Source organism: Ovis canadensis, chromosome 11, assembly GCF_042477335.2.
Source record: "Ovis canadensis isolate MfBH-ARS-UI-01 breed Bighorn chromosome 11, ARS-UI_OviCan_v2, whole genome shotgun sequence".
Classification (NCBI taxonomy): Eukaryota; Metazoa; Chordata; class Mammalia; order Artiodactyla; family Bovidae; genus Ovis; species Ovis canadensis.
This window is the reverse complement of record NC_091255.1, coordinates 68,544,896-68,572,424: the sequence shown is the minus strand read 5'-3', so window position 1 is coordinate 68,572,424 and position 27,529 is coordinate 68,544,896. Positions and strand designations below refer to the sequence as shown.

The 27,529-nt window shown below is 45.7% G+C and overlaps 1 protein-coding gene across 4 annotated transcripts in view; it reads left to right on the top strand.

Annotated features, from left to right (window-relative positions):
- Nucleotides 1-27,529, top strand: part of KCNJ16 (potassium inwardly rectifying channel subfamily J member 16) — a 68,660-nt gene that overhangs the window by 35,505 nt on the left and 5,626 nt on the right. The window contains exon 1 of one of the 4 annotated variants that reach the window (XM_069542231.1): nt 24,406-24,533. The exons of the other annotated variants lie outside the window; for them this stretch is intronic. The gene's annotated coding sequence lies outside the window, so the exon portion shown is untranslated. Of the gene's footprint in view, nt 1-24,405; nt 24,534-27,529 lie in introns of those variants that run through there. 4 annotated transcript variants of the gene reach the window in all.

The following is a 27,529-nucleotide window of genomic DNA, read 5'->3' as shown; positions in this document are numbered from 1 at the left end:
ACAAAAACAACAGCTCTCCTGACAGCACCCGACTTGGTCACGGGGCAGTTCCCACAGGGTCTCTGCCTGGGAATGTGTGTGTTTGGTAGATGGTACAACAACCAGCAGGAGAAGTGATTCATTCCAGTTCAGGGGAAGAAAAAATCCAAGTAGAACTTTGTGTGGCACCTCATTAAGTTTTTAAATGGGACAATGATCACTGATTTGAGAGGAAGTCCTTGCCAATCCGTTGACCGCTGATTGATCTCTGAGTCCAGATGTTGAAATCGATTACCGTCATCTACTCCACTTTGGTACGGTTTGGCCAGGGAGAGGAAAATGAGTCCGTGAGTTGTAAATAAGCTGAGGATGTAGGTAATGGGCAAGACTTCCCTGCGTGGCTGGAGAGGAATGCCCTGTTTAGCAGTGAGAGGTTCAGACACTTCCTCTGTCCTCCTTCACCCTCAGGACTATTAGAGCAGCAGGAAGCTCTCTGGCCAGCAAAAGTGACTCCTGTGAAGTTTGTCTGGGTCTGGCCAAAGCTATGGTTTCAGCAGGAACTGAAGCTGTGCCAAACAATGTAGAATTTTCCCTTCGGTATGGAAAATGATGTTAAATAATTCTGCCCATTACCTAGTGTCTACATTTGTTTTGTTGTTTTTTAGTTGCTGAGTCTTTTGTGACCCCCTGGACTGTAGTCTGCCAGGCTCCTCTGTCCATGGGGTTTCCCAGGCAAGAGTACTGGAGTGGGTTGCCGTTTCCTCCTCCAGGGGATTATCCTGACTGAGGGTTTAAACCCATGTCTCCTGCATTGGCAGGAGGATTCTTGGATTCTTTACCACTGAGCCACCAGGATTAGACTGTGATTAATTTGTAGATGAATGTTAGAGCTATTTTAACTGATTTTTACTGAGAAGCTGTTAAAAGGTTTTATATTTTTATAGTTTATATGGTTTTATACAATGATATAAATGATGTTTTATTTAAGATGGAATTAAGCAAAGTATTTTGCATACTGTAAGAAAAAATGGGAGATAAAAAGATTTTTTAAAGACTTGATTACTCACTTTTCACCCACATATGGTTGGTAATGAAACTTGCCTAAAGCAGACACTGTTATTGGTCCAATAATAGTATTTCATTCTTTCCTCTTGATTCTATAATGAAACCATGAGAGTAAATAGGACTGCCCTGATGCCTCAGTGGTAAAGAATCTGCCTGCCAATGCAGGAGACACAGGTTCGATCCCTACGTCAGGAAGATCCCCTGGAGGAGGGCATGGCAACCCACTCCAGTATTCTTGCCTGGAGAATCCCATGGACAGAGGAGGCTGTCGGGCTACAGCCCATGGGGTCGCAAAGAGCTAGCAACTGAATGACACCAGATTGTAACTGTGGTTACTTTGGGGGAGTTACTAGGTGGTCTGGTGGTTAGGACTTGCTGCTTCTACTGCTGGGGGCTGAGTGCAATCACGGGTTGGGAAACCGCAATCTCACAGGCTGTTCGGCATGGCAATTGGGGGGTTAAGCAGACTGATGTGGCAAGTGGAAGGGTGTGCATGCACATTCTCATCCACTCAATCTGTGTCTTTTGTTTGGTGCATTTAAGAACCTGCCTGTCAATGCAGGAGACGTAAGGGAAGCAGGTTCGATCCCTGGGTCGGGAAGATCCCCTGGAGGAGGGCATGGCAACCCCCTCTAGTATTCTTGCCTGGAAAATTCCATTGAGAGAGGAGCCTGGTAGGCTACAGTCCATGGGCTCGCACAGAATCAGACACATCTGAAGCGACTTGGCACACACAATCCGTTTACATTTAAAGTAGTTATCTCTCTGTATGATCCTATTACCATTTTCTTAGTAGTTTTGGGTTCATTCTTTGTAAGTCTTTTCATTCTGTTGTGTTTAAGACACCTTCTTTAAGACTCTCAAGAGAAATACTTTTTTTTTAAAAAAAAGACTTTTTTGATGTGGACCGTTTTGTTAAAGGTCGTTATTGAATTCGTTACAACATGGCTTCTGTTCTATATTTTGCTTTCTTGTCTGGGAGGCACAAAGGATCTCAGTTCCCAGCCAGGGATCAGTCCCACACCCCCTGCACTGGAAGGTGAAGTCTTAACCCTGGATGGCCAGGGACGTCCCAAGAAGTGCTTATTTTTTAATAAAAGTGACGCATGAGAGTCATTGGAAGGCATTTACTTAATAAAAATCACTAAGCTGAAAGCATCTTATATGGCAAACTGTCTATCTCTCCTGTTAGAACAAGAAAACTCCCTGAAAAATAACCCTCTCCCAAGCCCCACCTTCCTTCCCAGCCCACCACCCCCTTTCTACTCCATTGGACAGCAGAGCTCCTCACAAAGCAGACGAGTGTGACCTCCACTTCCTCTCACTCCTGATCTAATTAGGCATTTGTCTCAGAAACTCTGCTGAGACATCTTTCATCAGAGCTACCAGACGTCTCCAAGCAGCGTCCCACAGGCAGCTCTTAGTCCTCGTCCTGACTTCTCACTGGCCTCCGGTGCAGAGGATCAATGCCTTTCTCTTGTATTATTGTCTCCTCCTCATACCACCTCTCACGGGTTTTTTTCTACTGCAAGAAATTCTCCTTTTGAGTCTCTCCTGTTGGCTCATCCTCATTTTCCCAACTTCAGATTGACTCGTCCCAGACCTCAGCCACTGGACGCTTGCTCTTTCCTAACTGCCCTCATTCCCTGTGTGGTCTCATCCATGTTCCTGGCTGTAAATGCTGCAAATGTGCTCGTGACTTCCAATCCTACCCCTTCCTGAAATTAGAGAAGAATACATGTGCGTTGTCTACCTGACCTCATTTGGTTGCCGGTGTATCCAATTACCACGATAAAACCTCGGCTGCAGAGTCCCCACTTCAAAATTCCTTCTCCCACTTCCATCATCTTGCTAACTGGTACTAGCATGCACTTGATTTCTTGGAAATGGCCGCCTTTTCATGACTAGTTCGTTCCAAATTGTAAGACTTCCCAATAGGTGAATAAATGGACACTGAGTAAGACTTATTCTCTCATATCCCAAACTTAGAACAAAGAGATAAGCCAGAAAATAAAACTGGGTTCTCAGAAAAACAATCTAAATGCTGTCCTGGAAATGATTCCTGAGGTTGCCAGTGGTCTTCTGGGGCACACACATCCTTGGAACCCAAATGAATGCTCTGGCCTTGCATGTAGGATTGCACGGTGAGACAGGGTGTGTGTTTGCACGAAAAATCCTTACAGCGACAATGTAGGGCACTCGCACTTAAGAAGAACACACTTGGAAGAAGTTGTTCAAGTCCTGGAGCTGTTAGTGAGAAGAAGAAAAAAATCCCTCCTCTGGGACTATGAGATGTTTAAGGGCAATTCTGGGTTGTTTTGTGAATGGGGGAGAGCCTTGTTAAATAAGTTTAAAAGACAAAGATATCGATGGGCAGGAAGGGAGGCTATTTCTTCTGGACTCTTGCTTTCTGGAAGTCACCATTGGCAAGACTGTGTACTACGGGTAGGCATGGGAACAAGAGAAAGAAAGTGTTGATTCACTGGAGGCGAGCAGAGAACTCAGTGGCCTTTGTGTCTGCTGAATGAGTCCGGAAAGGCAAGGGAGAGCCAGATTCCCCGGTGGGCTTTCTCATCTCCATGGTGGTGGGCGCCGATGGCTGCAGAGAGAGCTCGGAGGAGCAGAGCGGAAAGAACCCCCAAACGCCAGCCACCGCGCTCCTGTAAGACGTGGACGTGCAGGACACGGGGTCTGAGCTGACCTGCACCACTGGTCACTAAGGTGAGACTACATAGTGGGTTCCAGAGGGAACCAAGCTTGAATGAGTTGCTCTTCTGCTCTCAGAAGCTCGTTCCCTTTGGGGTGGGCACCTTTCGATGCTTCCTTTGGTTCCGTGGGCGTGCTTTATTGCTGTCCAGTCTAGGGCTAGAAGTAGTCTTTCTTTCCTTCCTATAATCTCTGGCAAGAGCTGAATCAAGCAGATTAGAAAGCAAGCACCGTGTTTAGATCAGGGAAGTAACCATCAGAGAGAGCAGGATGACTTATCCAGCCTAACATGGCTTATTGACGTGGGGCAATGTGGCAAAGAATGAGTCCTCAATTTCCTGTGGAAACAGTCTTTCATGAAACCCTCTTTCGTGTGTCTGCCTCACTCTTCCCCTGCCCCAAGTGACAACAGAGAGACGCTGAGGTTTCGAGACTGTGTGCTAAGATATGCTGTTGTTGATTTGGCGTTTATCATGACTTTACAGCTGCTAATACAGACAGGAATACTGTAAAGACTCATTAGGGAAAAAGAAAACCAAAACTGCTGAACGGTGACATCGACAAATAGTAAGCTCTCCGGGCATTGGCGTCTGATAGGGTAGGAAAGCCCTGGGCCTTTACATTTCGCATGTTCTGCTTCTGCTTGTTGTTGGCTTTTGGTTTGCAACCTGGAGGGTTGCCATGGAGTCAATAACATTGGTTAACAGCTCATGGCTTCAGATTTTGTTTCTGGCGAAGTGAGCAAAGGCTGATATGCATGTAACTTGTTTACCTGGAAATTCCAATGTTGGACAGATGCAGGTCTCCGGGTTTAGCCATGTTGTCATTACTGTTTAGTCACCGAGTCATGTCCGACTCTTTGCAGCCCCAAGGACTGTAGCCCACCCGGTTCCTCTGTTGGTGGGATTCTCCAGCCAAGAATACTGGAGTGGGCTGCCATGCCCTCCTCCAGGGGGTCTTCCATCTCCTGCATTGCAGACAGATTCTTTACCACCGAGCCACCTGAGAAGCCCAGGTTTAACCATAAATACGTCTTAGTTATGAAACTCTTGAAGCTTTTCATTTTCTTTTGATATGCCCCAGTTTTAAGTCTTTTATTGAATTTGTTACAGTATTGCTTCTCTTGTTTATACTATGGGTTTTTGGCCGCAAGCCATGTGGGACCTTAACTCCCCAACCAGGGGCTGAACCTTCACTCCGTGCACTGGAAGAAGTCTTAACCACTGGAGTGCCAAGGATGTTCCTAAGCTTTCCTTTTCAAAAGCCCTTCCCCCTCCTTCTTTATCTTCTGGTGAGCCTAGAAATTGTTCTGAGAATTCAGATGGGCCCGGGGAATATCACTAGAGGTCCTGAAAGCCCATAACCCTCATGGTACAGCCTGCCCTTCCCACATGATTCCACTTCAATCTGCCTCCTTCTCAAAAGCCTTTCATAACCTCTCTCTCTCTTAGATTTCACTTAATCTCCTTCTGCATGATACCTGGCACACACAGTGAGCACAAACTCAATGGAGACAATTATTATTAGCTTCATTTTAGAGAAGAGGGAAACTCTGACGCAGACAGTGATAGTCAGTTATTAGCTAAGCTTAAAGTCGTATCTCAACTCTGAGGCTCCACTCCGAGGAACGTACATCTTATTCTCAGGTTTGAGAAAATTACCAGCCAGTTGCAATTTTGCAGTAAGGAAGGCCGAATACCTGTGATGTCCAAGTTGTGGCAGTTTTTTAGATCAATTTTTATTGGCATATAGTTGCTTTACAATGCTGTGTTAGTTTCTGCTGTTCAGCAAGGTGAATCAGACACGCATATACACAGACCCCCTCTTGTTGGGATTTCCTCCTGTTTAGGTCACCTCAGAGCACAATAGATTTCACTGAGCTATATAGTAGATTCCCATTTGTTGTCTATTTCATGTTGGTATCATTCAGTTGCTCAGTTGTGTCCAACTCTTTGTGACCCCATGGACTGCAGCACACCAGGCTTCCCTGTCCTCCATTGTATCCCAGAGTTTGCTCAAATTCATGTCCATTGAGTCAATGATGCCATCCAACCATCTCATCCTCTGTTGCCCCCTTCTCCTCCTGCCCTCAATCTTTCCCAGCATCAGGGTCTTTTCCAAGGAGTCAGCTCTTCCAACAAGTCAGCTTTTCAGATCAGGTGGCTGACGTATTGGAGCTTCAACATCAAACCTTCCAGTGAATATTAGGGGTTGCTTTCCTTAGGATTTGCTGGCTTGATCTTGTGTCAATAATGTATATGTGTCAGTTCCAACCTCCCAGTTCATTCCACCTCCACCCCTCGGTCCTGGCAGTTTGCGCCAGCCTCGACCCGCTACTCACATGATGTTCCGATCAGCAGTATTCCACTGGCTGCTTCCAGACGCCCACATTCCATGGCTGGGCTGCGCCTCTCTGATGAGGCCAAGCTTTTCAGTGGTGCAGCCGGGATCCAGGGAGGTATGCAGGAGGGGCTGGCATGAGGGGTGATGAGAGTCAAGAGGAAGGTCAAGGGTCAAGAGGGTCAAGAGTACAGGCCAGGGACGTTCTGTGTGCATGTGATTTAATAAAGACAAATCAGCCATTTCACATTTTGATCTTTTTGAAAATCAAAACGGCTGCCCCTCGGGGGTAGAGACGCAGACGTAGAGACCAGACAGGGAGTGGGAGCGGGGTACAAACCGGGAGAGTGGCACTGACAGGCACGCCACCATGTGTAAAGAGGGAGCTAGTGGGAAGCTGCTGAGTGGCCTGGGGGGCTCAGCTCAGTGCTCTGTGGCGACCCAGAGCAGTGGCATCGGGCGGCGGTGGGGCGGGAGGCCCCACGGGGAGGAGACATGTGTCCACATAGATGATTCGTGCTGTACATCAGAACCTAACACAATACTGTAAGGCAGTTATTCTCCAATTAAAAAAAAAAAAAAGAAAGAAAAGCATCTGCCCCCATCATGACGACCATGACTGATTCTAATCAGCCAAGGCAAAATTCCTGTTTTGGTCCAGGTGAAAGCCACTGACATTTGGGGCACACCTATCATTTTATAATGTGACCTGATTTCATTCCCATCAGTATCCTTTTAAAGGGGCGGGGATGAAAAAGAGGTAAGATAACTGGTCAGAATTCACATAGGTAAGTGGTAGAGATGAGATCCCCATAGAAATCAGCCAGACTCCAAAAATCAAATCTAAGTGATTCAGATAAAGACACTCACTTGTTTGTATTACATAAATAATATAAATGGAATAACAGGTTGTGAAAGGTACCTGATAAAGACTTTCTGGGACTCAAACCATCAAAACCTGAAGTTGGTTTCCCTGCAAGAGCCCTCACATTTGCATTGAAGGAAAGCCTGGAACCAGCTTCCCTCATGGCTCAGCCATAAGGAACCACCTGCCAATGCAAGAGCCTCTGGTTCCATCCCTGGGAGGGGAGGATGTCCTGGAGGAGGAAATGGCAACCCACCCCAGTGTCCTTGTCTGGAAAGTCCCATGGACAGAGGAGCCTGGCGGGGTACACAGTCCATGGGGTCACGAAGGGTCAGACAGGACTTAGCAAGGAGACAGCAAATAAGCAGCCTGGAACACACGACTAACAGATCCAGAAGCATCTCCTGCCTGTGGAGCTTCCCTGTCAGCCATTATTCTGGGCTTCTCCTAATTTTTCTCTTAAGAAAAATCGATGATTTGGCCTGGGATTTTTTTTTAAATTTAGGACACACACAGAAATACAAAATAAAAGTAAAAACAGATCAGCTAAAAAGCAGATGCAATGAACAGGGCATAAGCAGTACCAAAACATGGGCCAGTTTGATCTTTCCTATTGGCATGAAAGTATGGCTCATAATTATTAAAAATTTAAAAGTAGACCCAACTGTTTTTACTTTAATGAGAAGATGAGGTCTTTCTTACACTTCATTTTTAATCCTCTTGAACTGTCTTTCGCCATTGTTCATTTCATAAAGTTGTTCATTTCATGAAGTGCTATTTACTAGTTAGTGAAAAACACCATAAAAACCTTTAAATCTTTGTATAAAAGGAAGCCTTCAGAGTTGCCTAGTTCCACTTGCTAACAAATTCAGGAAATTCTTCTATATATATATTCTTCAAGTGGTCATCCATTTTCAGAATCAGTAGCCTCGCTCTTCACCAGATTGTTACAGATTCTAAAACGGATGGTGACTGCAGCCATGAAATTAAAAGATGCTTGCTCCTTGGAAGAAAAAGCTATGACAAACCTTGACAACAAGTTATAAAGCAGAGATAGCACTTTACTGACAAAATTCTGTATAGTCAAAGCTATGGCTCTCCCAGTAGTCACGTACAGATGTAAGAGTTGGACCATAAGGAAGGCTGAGTGCCAAAGAACTTGATGCTTTCAAATTGTGGTGCTGGAGAAGACTCCTGAGAGTCCCTTGGACTGCATGGAGATCAAACCAGTCAATCCTAAAGGAAATCAGTCCTGAATAATCATTGGAAGGACTGATGCTGAAGCTGAAGCTCCAATACTTTGACCACCTGATGGGGAAAACTGACATTGGAAAAGACCCTGATGCTGGGAAAGACTGAGGGCAGGAGGAGAAGGGGACGGCAGAGGATGAGATGGTTGGATGGCATCACTGACTCAATGGACATGGATCTGAGAAACTTTGGGAGACAGTGAAGGACAAGGAAGCCTGGCGTGCCACAGTCCACGGGTTCACAAAGAGTTGGACATGACTTAACCACTGGACAACAGCAAAGTGGCTCTGAGTCCACGAGTGAATGTCTCCTGCTTCTTCCTCTCTTCTCCGAGGTCTCCTGTACCAGTTCTTCGCTGCTGCCATGTCTTCTCCTGAAAAGCAGAACATCCAGAATTGAACATTAGACCTCAGTGATGGAATCTCTCCAGTTCAACAAAATTTTATTACTTTCACGGAGAGTTCTGTGTGGATGAAAATCTGTTTTTGTTGACTCTTGGCCTCGATTTTCTGGGAAAGATTTTTCAGCTTGTTGGCCACCCCTCCCTTCCTCTCTGTTCCTCTTTGCTGACCTCCTGAGCTTGGGGATGGATCAGCTTTCAGTGGAATCATCTGCCTAGATTGCCCTCCTGTGAATTTTCCCGGTGCCTGGGGCTTAGGGGACTGGACCCCATGCACACGCCCATCAGCTGCTTGTTCTGAGATGGGTCAATCCCGACTGCTCCTGAGTGGCTCAAAAACACGTCCCAAAGGACTCAGCCAAGTACCCAGTGCTGTTCTGAACAAGCTCCCCAGTCCTAGTGACTGAGCCTCCTCTTTTTTTTTTTTTTGATGAAATCAAATCCAAAGAACCACCTTCACCCTTTTTCTGCCAACAGCTCCTTTCCTCATTAAAGCTTAGAACTTTATCTCTGGAAGGAGCTGACTTTCTTATAGTCCTTTTCCCCTCAGCGTTGGCTTTCTTTTTGACTCCAGATAAATCTACCAAACTAGTTAAGCTTTAATTGTTTATCACTTGCATGCATGCAACTCTGCAAACCTAGGGGCTGTAAGCCTGACAAGATCCTGCCATGGAACTCTCCAGGCAAGAATACTGGAGTGGGCTGCCATGCCCTCCTCCAGGGGATCTTCCTGACCCAGGAATCAAACCCGAGTCTTCTGCATTGCAGGCAGATTCTTTACCGCTGAGCCACCAGGGAAGCCCCTCTTTATCCCTTGCAAACTATTATGTAGAGAATGGATAAACAAGGTCCTAGTCTATAGCACAAGTGGTGGTGGTGGTTTAGTTGCTAAATCGTGTCTGACTCTTGAGACCCCTGGACTGTAGCCCACCAGGCTCCTCTGTCCGTGGGATTATCTAGGCAAGAATACTGGAGTGGATTGTCGTTTCCTTCTCCAAGGGATCTTCTCGACCCAGGAATTGCCTCTTGAATTGCAGGCAAATTCTTTACTGACTGAGCTATGAAGGAAGCCCAGTTAACTACATTCAATATATGTGATAAAATATAATAGGAAAGAATATGAAAAAATATATACCCCAATCTCCCAATTTATCCCTCCCCTATACACATTGCTATATATGAAATGATAGCTGTAAAGACCTACTGTACAGCGCAGGGATCTACTCAATACTCTGTAATGACCTATATGGGAGAAGAATCTAGAAAAGAGTGGGTACATGTGTATGTGTAACTGGCTCACTTTGCTGTACAGCAGAAAGTAACACAACACTGTAAATCAACTGCACTCCAGTAAGTTTTTGTTAAAAAAAAAAAATGTGTGTGTGTATATATATATAATGGAATCACTTTGCTGTGCAGCAGAAATTAACACGGAGAAGGCAATGCACCCCACTCCAGTACTCTTGCCTGGAAAATCCCATGGACAGAGGAGCCTGGTAGGCTTCAGTCCATGGGGTCGCCAAGAGTTGGACACGACTGAGTGACTTCACTTTCAATTTTCACTTTCATACATTGGAGAAGGAAATGGCAGCCCACTCCAGTGTTCTTGCCTGGAGAATCCCAAGGACGGGGGAGCCTGGTGGGCTGCCGTCTATGGGGTCGTACAGAGTCAGACACGACTAAAGTGACTTGGCAGTAGCAGTAGCAGAAATTAACACATTATAAATCAACTGTACTCCAATAAAATAAATGTTAAAAAATTCTTCATCCTCAAAATGGGGATGGTATTAATACCTAGTTCACAGGCTTTGGAAGGAAGTTAAGCAAATTCACAGAGGTAAAGTGCGGGCACATAAGAAGCGTTTCTATTCACGCTGGGGAGAGTATGCAACCCTTGTCCGTCCGCAGTCTGGTGCCCCATCCTGAAGCCCAGCTCCACACACAGGCTCAGTTGCTTTTATCCATACCTGTTTGATGTGAGCGATCACCTTCCTCGGTGTCTACCTGCTGCCCACACTCACCTCTCTTTTTAAAGCGTGTATTGTTTGTGTTCATCTGTTTCTGGCTGTGCTGGGTCTTTGCTGCCGCCCGGACTCTTCTCTAACTGCAGTGAGCGGGGGCTGCTCCCTGGGTGCAGGGCGGCTTCTCAGGGCCGTGGGTTCTCTGGTTTCGGAGCTTGGTCTCCAGGGCGCGGGGCTGCAGTAGTTGCGGCGTGCGGGCTTAGCTGTGATGCAGAACCTGGGATCCTCCCGGACCAGGGATTGAACTGTGACTGCTGTGACGGCAGGCAGACTCTTGTCCATTGGACCACCAGGGAAGTCCAGCCTCTCCTGAACTGCCCAGCTCTGTATTTCCCTATCCTTGTCGACCTCTCACTATGTGGCTAAGACATGAACACGAAAGCCCTCTGAGTCCTTCCCCCCACACTACCCTCCCTCAGCCCCGATGAATCCCTGTCCATCCACAGTCGCTGGGGGCCTCCCTCCAAGCACAGCCGATGTTCCATGCCGGTGGACAATCCCAAATCCTTGACCACTGACCTTTGGGCTCTGGCCATCCTATTGCCTCTCAGTCCACACACATTAGATTTGGTTCTTAGAAAGGCATCACTAAATATGTGCTTCTCCCTAAATATGTGCTCCCAGTCATGGGGCTGACCCTCGGAGCTCCCCAGGCCCACAGGCTGCAGCCGTGAGCATAGCCAGCCGTATTCCACCACCAGCTGCTGCGTCAGGCTTAACGATGACCTCTGAGGCTGCAAGGCTCAGAACATGGCAGTCCTCCATGCACAGGGCTGTAAGGTGAATCTCCGCATTGAAAGAGGCACTCCTTTCTCTCTAAAAACATCTGGACTGGAACATAGTACATTCTTCCCTCGGGGGCACTTCTTTTGCACTGAAGATGGAAATGTGATTTCTCTCATCCCACCCTTAGATTGCTTTGTATTGTTTTATGAGATGGGCAGTAAGATGTGGCCATGAGTCTCAGGGAAAAATCAAGTGCGTTATGGACTTGAAGGTCCTTGAGGCCTGCGGTGTATGGGGCGTGCAGCGCAAACCACGTGGGGAGGACAGGAGGGGGTGGAGAGGCAGCAGAGAGCAGCAAGGTCAAGGGCAGGTCACAGCTGGCTTCTATTGGGGTTTGCGTGGGAAAGGCCAGACGGCTTTGTAGCGGTGAGGTCAAATGACTTAGGAGAACTCTGGGTGATAAGGATGGTTCCAAGTTGCTTCATAACTGGCCCTGGGATGAGAAGGCAGAGGAATATTACCTTCGGGGGTTTGTAGCCATCTAGAGGAGACGCGGTCCTGGGTGGGTGCGTTAGTTTGTGTATCAGAGTTGTGCTCCCTGCTGAGTTCCTTTCTGTCTCTTTTAAGAATTGTCTATCCCTCCCTGGTGGCTCAGATGGTAAAGAATTTCCCTGCGATGCAGGGGACCAGGGTTCAATCCCTGGGTCAGAAAGATCCCCTGGAAAAGGGCATGGCAACCCTCTCTAGCATTCTTGCCTGGAGAATCCCCGTGGACAGAAGAGCCTGGTGGGCTACACTTCATGGGGCTGCACAGAGTCAGACGTGCCTGAAACAACTGAGCACACACATGGGCTCAACAGATGGACCTAACAGCCGAACGTCTGGGCTTCCCTGGTGGCGCAGTGGTAAACAATCCACCTGCCAATGCAGGAGACACGGGTTCGATCCCTGACCTGGGAAGATCCCACATGGTGCAGAGCAATTAAGCCCCTGTGCCACAACTATTGAGCCTGTGCTCTGGAGCCTGGGAGCCTCAACTCCTGAAGCCTGCATGCCCTAGAGCCCGCACTTTGCCACAAGAGTAGCCACCACAATGAGAAGCTCACAAACTGCCCCAAGGAGGAGCCTCCACCTGCCGCAGCTACAGAGAAGCCTGCCCTGCGCAGCAGTGAAGACCCAGCACTTAAAAGAAAAAACAAGAGTCATGCTTCTGGTTGCAGAAGGAACTGATGCCCAAACCAGCCTGTGTCCCTTGGACCCGAGCAGCAGGAAGCTTTACCCTCTTCCCTCTCCTCAGGGTACTCTGTGACGTCCCACACGGGATTACTTTCCCTTTGTGTTCACACACTGCGGCATAATTCCAAAGGGCGACCAGAGGCAACAGGCCTTCCCTCCAACCCACCCGCGGGCCTGGTCATCTCACAACTGGGAACATTCTTCTCCGTGGAAAGGCATCGCCCAGTCTGCTCTCGTGGGTGGCCTTACCCCACCCCCAACACAGCGCTGGGCTTCCTCTGCCCTCCTCCCTTGCTGGCCCTCTTTCCATTCTGAGTGCTTCCGTCAGGTGGTTGACTGTCCCTGAGGCTTGTGTGCACATCAAGGGCTGATCTTATCAGTGGAGTGGCTAGACATAGCTCAGGAAAGCACAAAAAACAACCTCAGATGCTCAAGTATTTTCCCACAACCTACGTGCTTAGAGTTACAGGAATAGCATTGTCATTGTTCAACAGCTCAGTCGTGTCTGACTCTTTGCGACCCCATGGACTGCGGCACACCAACTATTGGCCATCTGTCCAATAGGTCCATCTATTGGCTATCTCCTGGAGCTTGCTCAACTTCATGTCCGTGGAGTCAGTGATGCCATCCAACCATCTCATCCTCTGTCACCTGCTTCTCCTCCTGCTTTCAATCTTTCCCAGCATCAGGGTCTTTTCCAATGAGTATCAGGTAGCCAAAGTATTGGACTTTCAGCTTCAGCATCAATTCTTCCAATGAATATTCGGGGTTGATTTCCTTTAGGATTGACTGGTTTGATCTCCTTGCTGTCCAACGGACTCTCAGAAGTCTTCTCTAGCACCACAATTTGAAAGCATTAGTTCTTCAGCTCTCAGCCTTCTTTACGGCCAACTGTCACATCCATACATGACTATTGGAAAAACCATAGCTTTGACTATGCAGACCTTTGTTGGCAAAATGGTGTCTTGGCTTTTAATAGGAATAGCACACTTAATTCTAGGAAACCTGCTTCAAGCCTTGTATACGAAGGATATATACACCCAAGATGATGACATTCACTCTCATACACCACCTAGAACCTAGCTTTGGAGACCTGGGCTGCAATCCTTTCTTTCACTTTCAACCTCTATGATAGGTCGTGAACAACTCCATTTCTCTAAGGTTTAGTTTGTTAATTTGCAAACCAAAAGAAGGTATAATAAAACAGGAATTTGGGGCTTGCTCTTAGGACTAGAAAAGAGTGCCCCAGAACTGAGGACCCTCAAGAAGAGACCCAGCAGGACAGAGGAGCTGGTGTCACTGGCAGTGGAGGCTGGGAGCGCCTTGAAGGACTTGATGAGCATCGCATGGGGCCTGTGGGTGGGGCTTCCTGGGATGCATCACTCAACTGCCTGGCCATCACCTATTAGAGGGCTGAGATTTTGATTATGCTGTTCTATTGAGCTGACAGTAAAGTCTCCTTGTGGAGATGGAATGGGGGTATATGCCTACACATATGGTGTTGCTTCATGACAGAGTGTTCTTAGATTCAGATGACAAGGATAGAGGTCACGCATGGCCCTGCAGGGGACAGGAGGTGGATGCCAGCTTGGCCTGATGGCACAGACATAGATGTTGGGTCTCAGCCCTGGGACCCAGAACCCAAGAAGAAAATGGCAGCTCTTGGTTGGTGGTACTGGGGAGTGGAATTCACAAGATTGTGGTGCCAGGTAGCCAAATCCAACTGATTAAGAGAGCAAATATCCCCTCAACCTATTGCATCTACTCTCTTGAATGTGGGTGTGGAAGCTGGCATGAGTATATTCACAAGCTGTTGAATATACTCATGTCTTTGAGGGCAGGCTTCTGATTTTTTTCAAGGGCATCCAGTCTATTTTTCTATGGGAAATTTGCATGAGGCTTGGGAGTTTAAATTGTCAATGATATTTACATTTCTCAGTTAAAAAACCAATAATTCTTCCTCTGGTCCTAGATTCTATGAAGGGGAAACAGTTATTTTAGTTTATAGCATATTCTTTCTGTTAAGATTTTAAACTTCTGCAGTACCGCCAAGGCTCATCAATTGAATGAATTTTTCAGAAATGTTATCTCCCTTACATGGATGCAAGTTGGCATTTTGATTAAGTCAAAGCCAAAAGTTATTTTGTTACCAGAGAAAAGATGCTCTTCATCACCTCCTCCAGCCAGCCTCAAATGAAAGACAGCTACAGTTACAATAGTTATGAGTGATTTTAAATAAAATCAGTAGCTAAAAATTGTGGAATTTTCAAAACATATTGGAAATCTCTCTCCACATCACTGTGCTGTGTACTTTCTTGGCTAAAAATGAATTTTGATTTGGATGAGGGGGATCTATGTATTTGTTCAAGCCTAGTACCTCTTGAATTTCCACAGATTATTTGCTGGATGAATTAGCCCAAGGAATTAAAAATTTATAAACCACCTTTTGCTCCACTACCCAGAATGTTCCCCTTGATTACATCCTGCCTCTCTGATAGCTTGAATTCAGGGAACAGAAAGTCATTTTACAAGCCAGCAATGTACAGAAATGGGGCATGCTTTTCGGAGCCTGTGATTTATTCCAAGTCAAATGCAAATCGATTTCTCACTTCTTTCCTCTTGTGGTTTATCTATGCCACCATCTTTCTTCGTTTGCCTAGAAAATCAAGTATTAAGTACAAAAGTCAAACCCTGAGGAGGCGCCTTTTGTGCCTTAAATGCTGGGAGAGGTCTCAAACCTAAACACCTTTCTTTTGAATCTACAACATGACGCCACCTTCATATTCTGAACTCTAGTTGCAGCGTGGGGGTCCAGTTGCTCTTCGGCACGTGGAATCTTAGTTCCCTGAACAGGAATCAAACCCACGTCCCTTGCCTTGCAAAGCAGATTCTTAGCCAGTGGACCAACAGAGAAGTCCCTCAGGGGCCTGTCTTGACAGGGCTTGTGGGGTGTCCTTGGCAAGATTGATATCAGCTCAAGGGCAGTAATCATCCTCATAATCCTTGGGAATATTCCCCCCTGTGCCAACCTAGTTAAAGGTTGATTGCACTGAAGAATACACAGAGGCTGTTTCCATGACCTTTCCAGCTCCTTACAGGCATTGGTAGGATAGAGCCTTTTACAGGGCAGGGGAAAGACTGACTTTACATCTTACCTGGAGATTTAAGGGGAAAATGCACCCATCTGCTTTAGACTCAACTCCCCAGTGTTCAACCCAGTGACTATTCCCACCCAAGAAATGCTGGGAACATATCACTTCTTCTTCTTTTTTTTTATTGGGTATAGTTGTCTTGGGGCTTCCCAGGTGGCACTAGTGGTAAAGAATCCACCTGCCAATGCAGGAGACAAAGGGGACCCAAGTTCAGTGCCTGGGTAGGGAAGATCTCTTAGAGTAGGAAATGGCAGCCCACTTCAGCATTCCTGCCTGGAGAATCCCATGGACAGAGGAGCCTGGTGGGTTACAATCCATAGGGTTGCAGAGTCTGACACAACTGAAGCAACTTAACATGCATAGTTGCTTTACAATGTTGTGTTAGTTTCTGCTGTACAATGAAGCAAACAGCCATATGCATACTTAGATCTGCTCCTTTATGGTTCTCCCTCCCACCTACCCCCATCCCACCCGTCTAGGTTGCTGAATCAAAGACAACACAAACAGATGGAGAGATGGCACCATGTGCTTCACTTGGAAGAATCAATATAGTGAAAATGACTATACTATCCAAAGCAATCTACAGAGTCAATGTAATCCCTATCAAATTACCAATGGCATTTTTCATAGAATTAGAACAAAAACGTGTACAATTTGTATGGAAATGCAACAGATCCCAAATAGCCAAAACAATCTTGAGAAAGTAAAACAAAAATGAAGCTGGAGGAATCACTTCTCCTTTTAAGCTAAGTATTGCTAATCTCTGGTGGCTCAGATGGTAAAGAATCTGCCTGTAATGCAGGAGACCCGGGTTTGATCCCTGGGTTAGAAAGATTGCCCCTTAGAAAGAATACCCTTCAGAGAAGTATTCTTGCATGGAGAATTTCATGGACAGAGGTGTCTGATGGACTACAGTCCACGGGGTTGCAGAGAGTCGGACACAACTGAGCGATTAACATAACATTGCTAACCTGGGTCTCCCCTGTTTGTACAGGCATTCACAGGTAGTGAAATCTAACCTTCCACCTTAGGTAGGGTGATTTCTTCTTCTTCTGTAGCACTCTAGTGGGAACTGAAGCACAATCAGAGGAGAAGTAGAGGAAATGAAATGCATGGAAACTCAAGAGTCTATCAAACACACTAACTTCTGCCAGCTACCTAAATCTTCTGTTTTCTGTAGTGAGTGGCAATGCTTTTTTGCCAAGTGTCTTTGAAAAGGCTCAGGCTAATAGAAAACTAATCTTATGTGACAAGCAACACACAGCTTAAGGTATTGTCTCCGTGGCCTGTCTATCCAAATCTTCCTAGAGAAATCATTTGTCTTTTATTTGAAGACCATCTCCATCTGACTGTATCCACAAAGGAAAACAGGAACTGAAATAAGAGTCAATCACAGTTGCTTTGTTTTCCTTCCCAGTAAAGATGTCCTGAGTTTTCATTTTGACAGCTTAGAACAGACACTCAATCATTTAAAGGTCAAAGACGCAGTAGGTGCTATCCAAGGAGTTCCTGGTCCATGAGCATGACATTTTTGAGTTCAGTGATACCCAGAAGATTGAACAGATTAATAAACAGACTCTCTGTAAGTGTAAAAAAAAAAGAAGAAGAAGAAGATAATTTGCAGATGATTCTCACAAAATGGGAATATAACCACAGAGAGATAAGACATGGTTTCTGGTTGGAATTCCATGCATACCACGCTTGGAGAAGGTCAAGCATGAAGGCACACACACTTCCCATAACATCTGTTTCCTTTGGAACAGGCAGTTAGGTTCTGCCAATGCAGCTCCCAAATCAGGCTACATGGGAGCCATCCTAGGTCGGTCACAGATGACCTGCTGTTTAAAAAGCTATGTGAGTGACTAGTAGGAAATGGGTTCTATTCTGAGTGATACTTGTGATTCTTCTGGGCTACTCTGGCATGGCTCCTGGAAGGCTGTGGGCATGCTAAGTCATTTCATTTGTGTCCAACTTTGTGACCCTAGGGACTGTAATTTGCCAGGCTCTTCTGTCCATAGGATCCCCTAGGCAAGAATACTGGAGCGGCTTGCCATTTGCTACTCCAGGGGATCTTCCCGACCCAGGGATCAAATTCACGTGCCTTTCGTCTCCCGTGTTGGCAGGCCAGTTCTTTACCATTGAGCTACGTAGGAAGCCTTGAAAGTTTTATCAAGACAATTATGTGCTAGGAGGGAACTTTTAAACAAACATGGAAATTGACAATCTAACCATTCTTAGAAAAAGAAATGGCAGATAAGTCTCAACCTCTCACTCTTTTTTATTAATTTTATTGGAGTATTGCTGATTTACAAAGCTGGGTTTCAGGTGGACAGCAGAGTGATTCAGTTATACACACATCCATTCTTTTTCAGATTCTTTTCCTATGTAGGTTTTACAGGCTGTAGAGTAGTGTTCCTGTGCTATACTGTAGGTTTGCATTGGTTATCTATTTTATCTACAGTGGTGTATGTATGTTAACCCCAAACTGCTAGTTTATCCCTACGCCCATCCCATGTTTTCCCTTTGGTAACCACATATTTGTTTCTGTAATCTGTAAGTCTGTTTCCATTTTGTAAATAATTTCATTTAAATCCCTTTTAATTAGATTCCACATATAAGCGACACCGCGTGATATCTGTCTTTGTCTGTCTGACTTACTTTACTTAGTTACGATCATCTCTAGGTCCATGCTCCACTCTTTCTCTCTCCTCATTTGGATCGATACTTGAATGGACTGTAGCCATAGTTACGAGCACTGCAGTTAACTCCTCATTAAATACCAGGGACTGTGAAAGCAGGTTTGGGGACATAGCTCATTTACTCCTCCTAGCAACCTGTGAGCTGCCGCTTTTCCCGAGGGCAGGCAGAGGCTCAGGGACTAACAGGCAGAAGTGCACAGTCTTGCTTGTGATCAAGCCTCTGAGCTCAATGTCATGTCTGTTAGAACCCAGCATCTCAGTTCTTGAAGTTTCAAGACAGTAGATCTCAGTCGTGAGACTATGTGACGGTCCACGAGGGAGCTGAGCAGGGGATGGAAGCAGAGTGATGGGGGTGGGACCCAGAGATCTGCAGGCATAACAGGCTTCCCTAGAATTTCAGAAGCAGGTGGATAATAGACTACACTTTAAAGAACACACGTCTCCATCTCTGCTTTGCAAATGGGTTCATCTGTACCATTTTTCTATTAATAGAGTCCACATATATGCATTGATATATGAGGTTTGTTTTTCTCTAATGGGATTGATGTATATACAGTACTACCTATATAATAGGTAACTTAAGAACCTAGCACATAGCTCAGGAAACCCTACTCAATGCTTTGTATTGACCTAAAATGGAAGGAAACCCAAAAAAGAGGGGATATATGTAAACGTATAGCTGATTCACTTTGCTGTACAGTAGGAACTGAAATGACAGTGTCATCAACTATACTCCAATAAACATCGAAATGCAAAAGCGAACAAAGAAACAGCCCTCATACCCTTCTGTTTGTAGGGGTATTTGAAGGAGATTTTAGATTCCTGAAGATGAGTTATGAAGAACTGGTTAGGGCCAGCTCTTTAGGCCAATCAACAAGGAGGTCAAACCAGTCAATCAATCCTAAAGGAAATCAATCCTGGAAGGACTGATGCTGAAGCTGAAGCTTCAATACTTCGGCCATCTGATGCGAAGAGCCAACTTGTTGGAAAAGACCCTGATGCCGGGAAAGACTGAGGCAGAGGACAAGAGGGTGGCAGAGGGTGAGATGGTTGGATATGGACACAAATTTGAGCAAACTCCGAGAGAGAGTGCAGGACAGAGGGGCGTGGCTTGCTGTAGCTCATGGGCTTGCAAAGAGTCAGACAGGGCTCAGTGAGTGAACCACAGCATCATAAGTATCTAATTGCCTTCTTCAAATTCACCTGTCTCAAAAGGCCATTTCCTTGTGTCTTGAAGATTCATTGACATAGACCTTAAAGTAGTCAAGTTGAAAAATGGCACAATGGTTAACATTTTCTTTCCAAAGCGACTGCTAATATTAGGATGAAAGACGATCCTTTAAACAGACTTGAGTATACCAGCCAAGCAGTGCAGGCATCAGCAGTTTAGTAGGTTTTGGAATGGGGAAGGGAGAGAAGGCGGCACTGAGGGAGAGGAACCACTTCAGATGCCTGTTGAACTTGAACTCTGCTGTGTATAGCCCTGATCTGTGGCCAGCTGCTTTCACGGTTTCTCCAGCCGCCAAATTTGACCCAACTCTCTCTTCCCCCACTTCCTTGTTTTAAATGAGATCTGGTTTTACTTAGATGAATTAAATGTCACTATATTTGTTTCTGTGAATTGTTCCAGCAAAAGTTACAGCATCAGTGTCTGACTTTGAACGTCTGTAATGCTGTCAGGCTCTCTGGGCTATTTATAGTTGCTTTTTAAAAGTTCTAATAAATGGTTTTAGACAGCGATTGGTTTCCTTTCTCTATAAGGAGCCTCAGAATCGGGATGCTTCAAAGTACCAGCTGAAATACCTATTTTTTTCTTCAGAAGGAATGCATGTTCATTGTAAAATTTTAGAAAGTGTAGCTAGACAAATTAGAAGAAAAAAAGGGAGAAAAAGTATATCATACCAGAGAGGGTCACAACCCATATTTTATTTATATCATTTTGTCTTTTCTCCATGTTTAAATGTATTTAAACTTAAAAAAATTATATTGTACAAGATGTTTTATAGTTCTCTTTCATTTTTTTCCACCAAACAATATGTTTTCTATTTTTTTCTGTCATGCTTCTATTCTATCACATTTAATGGCTACATTAAAAGTAATGAGTCATGATACAATTGTAGCATTACCTATGAAACAAGCCCACATTTATTAGATAGTAAGCCATATCCAAAATCTGCTACTACAAAGAGCCCTACAAATTAGCTGTGTCTCTCTGTTCATTCATGATGGTTTCTTCAGGATAAACTGTTACAGGTGAAATTGCTAGATCTGAAACTGCCAGATTCACACTCTGCTGTCACACGTAGCCAACTCACTTCCAGAAACAGTTCAAATTATATATATATATACACACACACACATATATATGGGCTTTCCAGGTGGTGCTAGTAGTAAAGAATCTGCCTGCCAATGCAGGAGATGCAGGAGACAGGAGTTCCATCCCTGCATCAGGAAGATCCCCTGCAGGAGGGCATGGCAACCCACTCCAGTGTTCTTGCCTGTAGAAGCCCATGCACAGAGGAGTCTGGTGGCCTATAGTCCACGGGTCCTAAAGAGTTGGGCACAACTGAAGCCACTGAGCAGAGAGGGCAATGGTGACCCACTCCAGTACTCTTGCCTGAAAGTCCCATGGGTGGAGGAGCCGGGTAGGCTGTAGTCCATGGGGTTACTAAGAGTTGGACACGACTGAGTGACTTCACTTTCAGTCTTCACTTTCATGCACTGGAGAAGGACATGGCAACCCATTTCAGTGTTCTTGCCTGGAGAATCCCCAGGATGGAGGAGCCGGGTGGGCTGCCGTCTATGAGGTCGCACAGAGTTGGATACAACTGACGCGACTTAGCAGCAGCAGCAGCAGAAGCGACTGAGCACACTCATGCACATGCGTGTGTGTGTGCGTGTGTGTGTGCGTGTGTGTGTGTGTGCGTGTGTGTGTGTGTGTGTGTATGCTGTGGTTTATTTGTTAAGTCATGTCTGACTCTTTTGCCATCCCATGAACTGTAGCCTACCAGGCTCCTCTGTCCATGGGATTCTCCAGGCACAAATACTGGAGTGGGCTGCCATTTCCTTCTCCAGGAGATCTTCCCAACCCAGGGGTTGAACTCACATCTCCTGCATGTCCTGCATTAGTAGGTGGATTTTTTTACCACTGCACCACCTGGGAAACCCCTATATTTTATCTCTGAAATAAAAATATAATAGCATGCATTTGTGTGGAGAACCACATTTCTAACCCTTCAGTCATCTTTTTAACAAGTTCTAGTAAACACTTTTTAGTGCCAGACATTTTTTTTTTTTTGATCTCCATATTTCCGCCCTCTAACTTCACTGCTGGAGGACTGTATTGTGGAGCTTGGACCATACCCCATCGTAACAGGAGAAGGGTTGTTTACATTTCAGGATAATCACGCTGGATGAAAGTGACAAGAGATGAAGGCCATCGTGGAAACCAGGTAAACCCAGGTTCTTACCTAATCAGGAAAGTTTGAATTCAGCAACAAAAAACACACATGAGTTCCTGTGGTGGTAGTTTCTTGTGAGAACCAGGTCTTAAAACCATCCAAGAACAAAGGACACTGCAGCCAGCTTCCAGATAGCAATAGTGAGAGCCTTAATAAGGAGAATGATGCAAACAGACAAAAGAGGGCAAGGGGCCTGTGCTGAGAGCATCGTCACCCACGGCAGGAGCCAGGAGGACTGAGGGTCTCTCAGCCCCAGTGCCAGCTCCTGGGCCCAACCTGCTCTGCTCCCCTTGGGAAACAGCGCTGCCCCTGGGGCTCCAGCCACTCTCCAGATCCCTCACTCATCTTGCTTTCTCTGTGGTATTTACTCCACACTTTCCGTGATCGTCTCCTTTTATTATTTATCAGTGCCCAACTCGCAAATGCAAAGGTGGGTGCATGCATACATGCTAAGTTGCTTCAGTCACGTGTGTCTCTTTGTGACCCTGTGAACTGTAGCCCACCAGGTTCTTCTGTCCATGGGATTCTCCAGGCAAGAACATAACTATGGAGTGGAGTGGGTTGCCATGCCCTCCTCCAAGGGATCTTCCCGACCCAGCGATTGAACCCCAGTCCCTTCTGTCTCTTGCACGGCAGGCTCTGTACAGTCGTACAGAGTGTGCCACCTGGGAAGCACCACAAAGGTGGCTCCCTCATTCTTGAAGGTGGGTAGGTCAAGCACACAGCAGAAGTTCAATTTTTTTTAAAAAAGTAATTCAAAAAAATGAAATTTTCCACTGGAGAGTTTTAGAGACCACTGGGGAAGGGCTTTCCTTATACAACAAGGGGAAATTGAACCGCGGTCTCTCAAAGAGACATTAAGATCTCATGACATCCATGAGAATCTGGGTCCAACTCAAGGTAAACTCTAAGCAACAAGGGCTGACACCCAACCAAGATGGGATGACAGGTTTATTTTCAAGACAAGAACAATAAATACCTTCAGAGATGGCTCAGCAATGCAGGTACATAGCATTTAAAACAGAAGACAGCATGATAAGCTGTTTGAGAATTAACTTGTTAACATTGGTGAGCTTGTCAGTCTTGTTTCCTTTAGTTTGGTTCCTCAGAGTAAATAGCAATAAAATTCTTAAACAGAGCTGGAAGTATATGTACCATGTACATAGGGGTGTGTGTGTGTGTGTGTGTGTGTGTGTGTGTGTGTCTGTGTGTGTGTGTGTGTGTGTTGAGAACAAGGTCTAGGGGATTTTCTATTTGGTAATAGTTGTGAAATATTTGATGAAATAGTTGATGAAAGTGAAAGAGGAGAGTGAAAAAGTTGGCTTAAAGCTCAACAATCAGAAAATGAAGATCATGGCATCTGGTCCCATCACTTCATGGGAAATAGATGGGGAAACAGTGGAAACAGTGTCAGACTTTATTTTTTTGGGCTCCAAAATCACTGCAGATGCTGACTGCAGCCATGAAATTAAAAGACGCTTACTCCTTGGAAGAAAAGTTATGACCAACCTAGATAGTATATTCAAAAGCAGAGACATTACTTTGCTGACTAAGGTCCGCCTAGTCAAGGCTATGGTTTTTCCTGTGGTCATGTATGGCTGTGAGAGTTGGACTGTGAAGAAGGCTGAGTGCTGAAGAATTGATGCATTTGAACTGTGGTGTTGGAGAAGACTCTTGAAGGTCCCTTGGACTGCAAGGAGATCCAACCAGTCCATTCTGAAGGAGATCAGCCCTGGGATTTCTTTGGAAGGAATGATGCTAAAGCTGAAGCTCCAGTACTTTGGATACCTCATGCGAAGAGTTGACTCATTGGAAAAGACTCTGATGCTGGGAGAGATTGGGGGCAGGAGGAGAAGGGGACAACCGAGGATGAGATGGCTGGATGGCATCACTGACTCGATGGACGTGAGTCTGAGTGAACTCCGGGAGATGGTGATGGACAGGGAGGCCTGGCGTGCTGTGACTCATGGGGTCGCAAAGAGTTGGACACGACTGAGCGACTGAACCGAACTGAACTGAATAGTTGTGAACCGATGCTTCTGAATGGTGGTATTGGAGAAGGTGCTTGAGAGTCCCTTGGACTGCAAGGAGATCCAGCCAGTCCATCCTAAAGGAGATCAGTCCTGGGTGTTCACTGGAAGGAGTGATGCTGAAGCTGAAACTCCAATGCTTTGGCCATCTGATGTGAAGAGCTGACTCATTTGAAAAGACCCTGATGCTGGGAAAGACTGAGGGCAGGAGGAGAAGCGGACAAGAGAGGATGAGATGGTTGGATGGCATCACTGACTCAATGGGCATGCGTTTGAGCAAGCTCTGGGAGTTGGTGATGGACAGAGGAAACTGGCAGGCTACAGTTCATGGGGTCACAACAAGTCAGACATGACTGAGTAACTGAACTGAACTGAATAGTTGTGAAAGATGAAAGGAAATGACTCGGCCCCTAGGGTTTTGGGGAAGTGGCGGAAGAAAAGAGAAATATGGCCCAGGTGGCTTGGCGGTAGGAAGCAGTGACGACATCCGTCTCTTGGGGGCCATGCGTCGTCTGCCTTGCTGTTGTTTACTTGCTCAGTCGTGTCTTTGCGACCCCGTGGACCGCAGCCCGCCAGGCTCCTCTGTCCATGGGATTCTCCAGGCAAGAATACTGGAGTGGGTTGCCATTTCCTCCTCCGGGGATCTTTCCAACTCAGGGATGGACCCCAAGTCTCCTGCATTGCGGGCAGATTCTCTACCGTCTGAGCCATGAGGGAAGCCCAAAGGAAAAGTGAGCTGAAAAAAAGGATCTCCAGATAAAGCTAATAGCGATATCATCAGGATTGGATTTTGCATGTACCCAGCATCTCCCTTCTCAGCTTCTCCTTAAGTTTGCTGATAACCTATTATAACATATGTTATAATATATGTATTTATATATTTAATATATATATTTAACATGTATGTTATCAGTGAACTTAAGGAGATGCTGAGTATGAAACCACCTCTATTCAGCATAAAACTTTGTAAATTGATTCAGAAAGAGAAGCTGTAAATTCCATCTGGGAAGAGGTAAAATCCATGGTTATTGAGAAGCTGGACCGGGGTTGGGGGGTAGGGGGAGGAGAGGAGAGGGAACAGAGGCGGAATGGAAGCTCGATATGTAGCCACGGCTACTCTGGGGGGTGAGAGAGCAGCTGAGAAGGAACCATGAAATGGTGTGGGTTTGTCAACAAGGGAGACACTGAAATCAGGCAGACAGGGGGTACGTGGAGGAGGAGGAGCAGCATCTTGCAGGCAGTGGGTGAAGCAGACATTCAGTGACTGAGTGTCAGGCCCTCCTAAGAGCATCTGAGTGTCTTATTGATGATTCCAGGCAAGGTCAGGCTCAGGCTTAATTCCAAGACAAGAAGTTGTGGGATAGATTTTGTGCAAAATAGCTTCTTGGGTTCTCTCCTAACTCATTAACATCTTTCTTTCTTGCCTCTTCACCAACCAGAGCCCACCTACGTGCCCCTGGATCACACCTCTCCTGAACTCCCTCTCCCCTCCCCAACCCCCCCACCCCCGACTCCCACGAGCAGATCCTCAAAGACCATGACCTTCATGGAGAATCCAGGCCACCCTTTCTAATCTCTACCCTGTCAACTCTCACGTCTCCACTAAAATTCACCCCATCTAATAATTCTGCCAGGAAAGTAACTTGACTCTGGACAACTTCATGAAAGTCACTTATGTGGGAAGGAAAGTGCTTGCTCCTCTCAAAGGCCACAGATGTGAACAAGTGAATTTTATCGAAGATATTTTAGACTTTTATTGGTTCTGCCTCTACAATTATACGGATATGATTACTGTTGCTATTCATATATTTATATTAAGTAGATGCTAGTGACTGGATCAAATTTTATTACAAAAGTGACCGAGGATTGTAAAGTCTAAGCCACTGTGTTATACACTCAATGTGCTATTGAGAAGCTTAGGCCTGAAGAACTATTTACAGAGCATTCTGCCTGGTAAACGACTGAGTTTGAGAGTATATAGCAAAATGGCAGAACTGCTTCAAAACTGGTGAGCCTGACTGACGCGCTTCTGTGCATTGAGAATAGGGGACAGATACGCAGGCTGCTCCTTCGTTTTGCTGAAAATATTCCCTGTCATTTCTATGTGCATGCTCCGAAGCTCAGTCGAGTCCGACTCTTTGTGACCCCACGAACTGTAGCCTGCCAGGCTCCTCTCTCCATAGGATGTCCCAGGCAAGAGTCCTGGAGTGGGTCGCCATTTCCTCCTCCAGGGGATCTTCTCGACCCAGGGATGGAAGCCCCGTCTCCTGTGCCTTGGAAGGTGGATTCTTTACCACTGTGCCAACTTCTGTAGCCCATGCACTTTATTGGTAAAGGTTTCTCCCTGAATTCACACCAAGATCTGAAAAACCTGGGGCCTGACAGCAGATGTCACTAGTCAGAGCAGATCAAGGAACTTTAATGTCTTGACTTACCACAGTGAGCAAGGTTGGAGAAAAGTCGTTATCAGGGTTGGATCTCCTCACCCTTCTAACTTTTTTTCTCTCACCTATGTGTCAGCAGTTCCCTCCTAAGTTTCTTTGTAAATTGCTATGAACTTGGATGCTGTTTTCAGGGAGATCCACCCTCCTCACTGTGTGTTGCCTCCTACTCAAGCCACATCTATAAAAGAACTCCATGTCAGGATAAAGTCCATGTAACATTGAAGAGCCTTTCCTATCTCTCTCATTAATCGCCAGGCAAGGTAGTTTGAAACTGGTGTAGATACGGGGACCTTAGATCTAGCATTTGTTTTTGAGCTTTATAGCCCACCATTTTGTAATTTCAGTGATCAAATTTCCATTTTTATTTTTTTTTAAAAAGGAGTTTTGCAGTCAATGAAATGGCCACCGTTAGTTTTAGGAGACCAAGGAATAAAGCATGCAAAAAGAAAATACAGGCAGGAGCACTGCAGATAGCTTGCTGTCTTCAGTGGTTTGTTGCTCAGTTGTGTCCAACTTATTGCGACCCCATAGGTTGTGGTCCCCCAGGCTTCTCTGTTCAGGGGGTTTTCCAGGCAAGAATACTGGAGTGGGCTGCCATTTCCTCCTCCACGGTACTTTCCCGACCCAGGGATCGAACCCGAGTCTCTTGTGTCTCCTGCATTGGCAGGTGGACCCTTTACCACTAGCACACCTGGGAAGCCCTGAAAATAATTTTTCACGATGGAATTGATGGTGACAAGATGATTTTGAAAGCATTCTGGTCATTTTAAAGCCCAGTTTTAATTCTGAGGAAAACAAATGTTAACTATCGAAATGTTCAGTCAATCAGCAAACCTTATCCTCTGTTCTTTATCCATAAACTATTAGAAAAGTGCTCAAGTTAACACAACATACGAAACAAGAGACTAAAAATAAAAAACACCTACGTTGTTTCTAGCCATTTGGACAACAGGGCCTTTGTAAACATCTTAGCACATGGTGCAGGCTGAAAAATGGTAAACACTAAATACATCAGTTTGGCTACGATCTAACATTTAGCTTAGAAGAAATTTCCTTTTAGGAAATGTGTCATTTACATGGTGGGAAAATTGAAGGATAGATGAATAAACTGTACACATTTAAGCAGAATCTGAACGCTTTTCTCTGGATAAGTT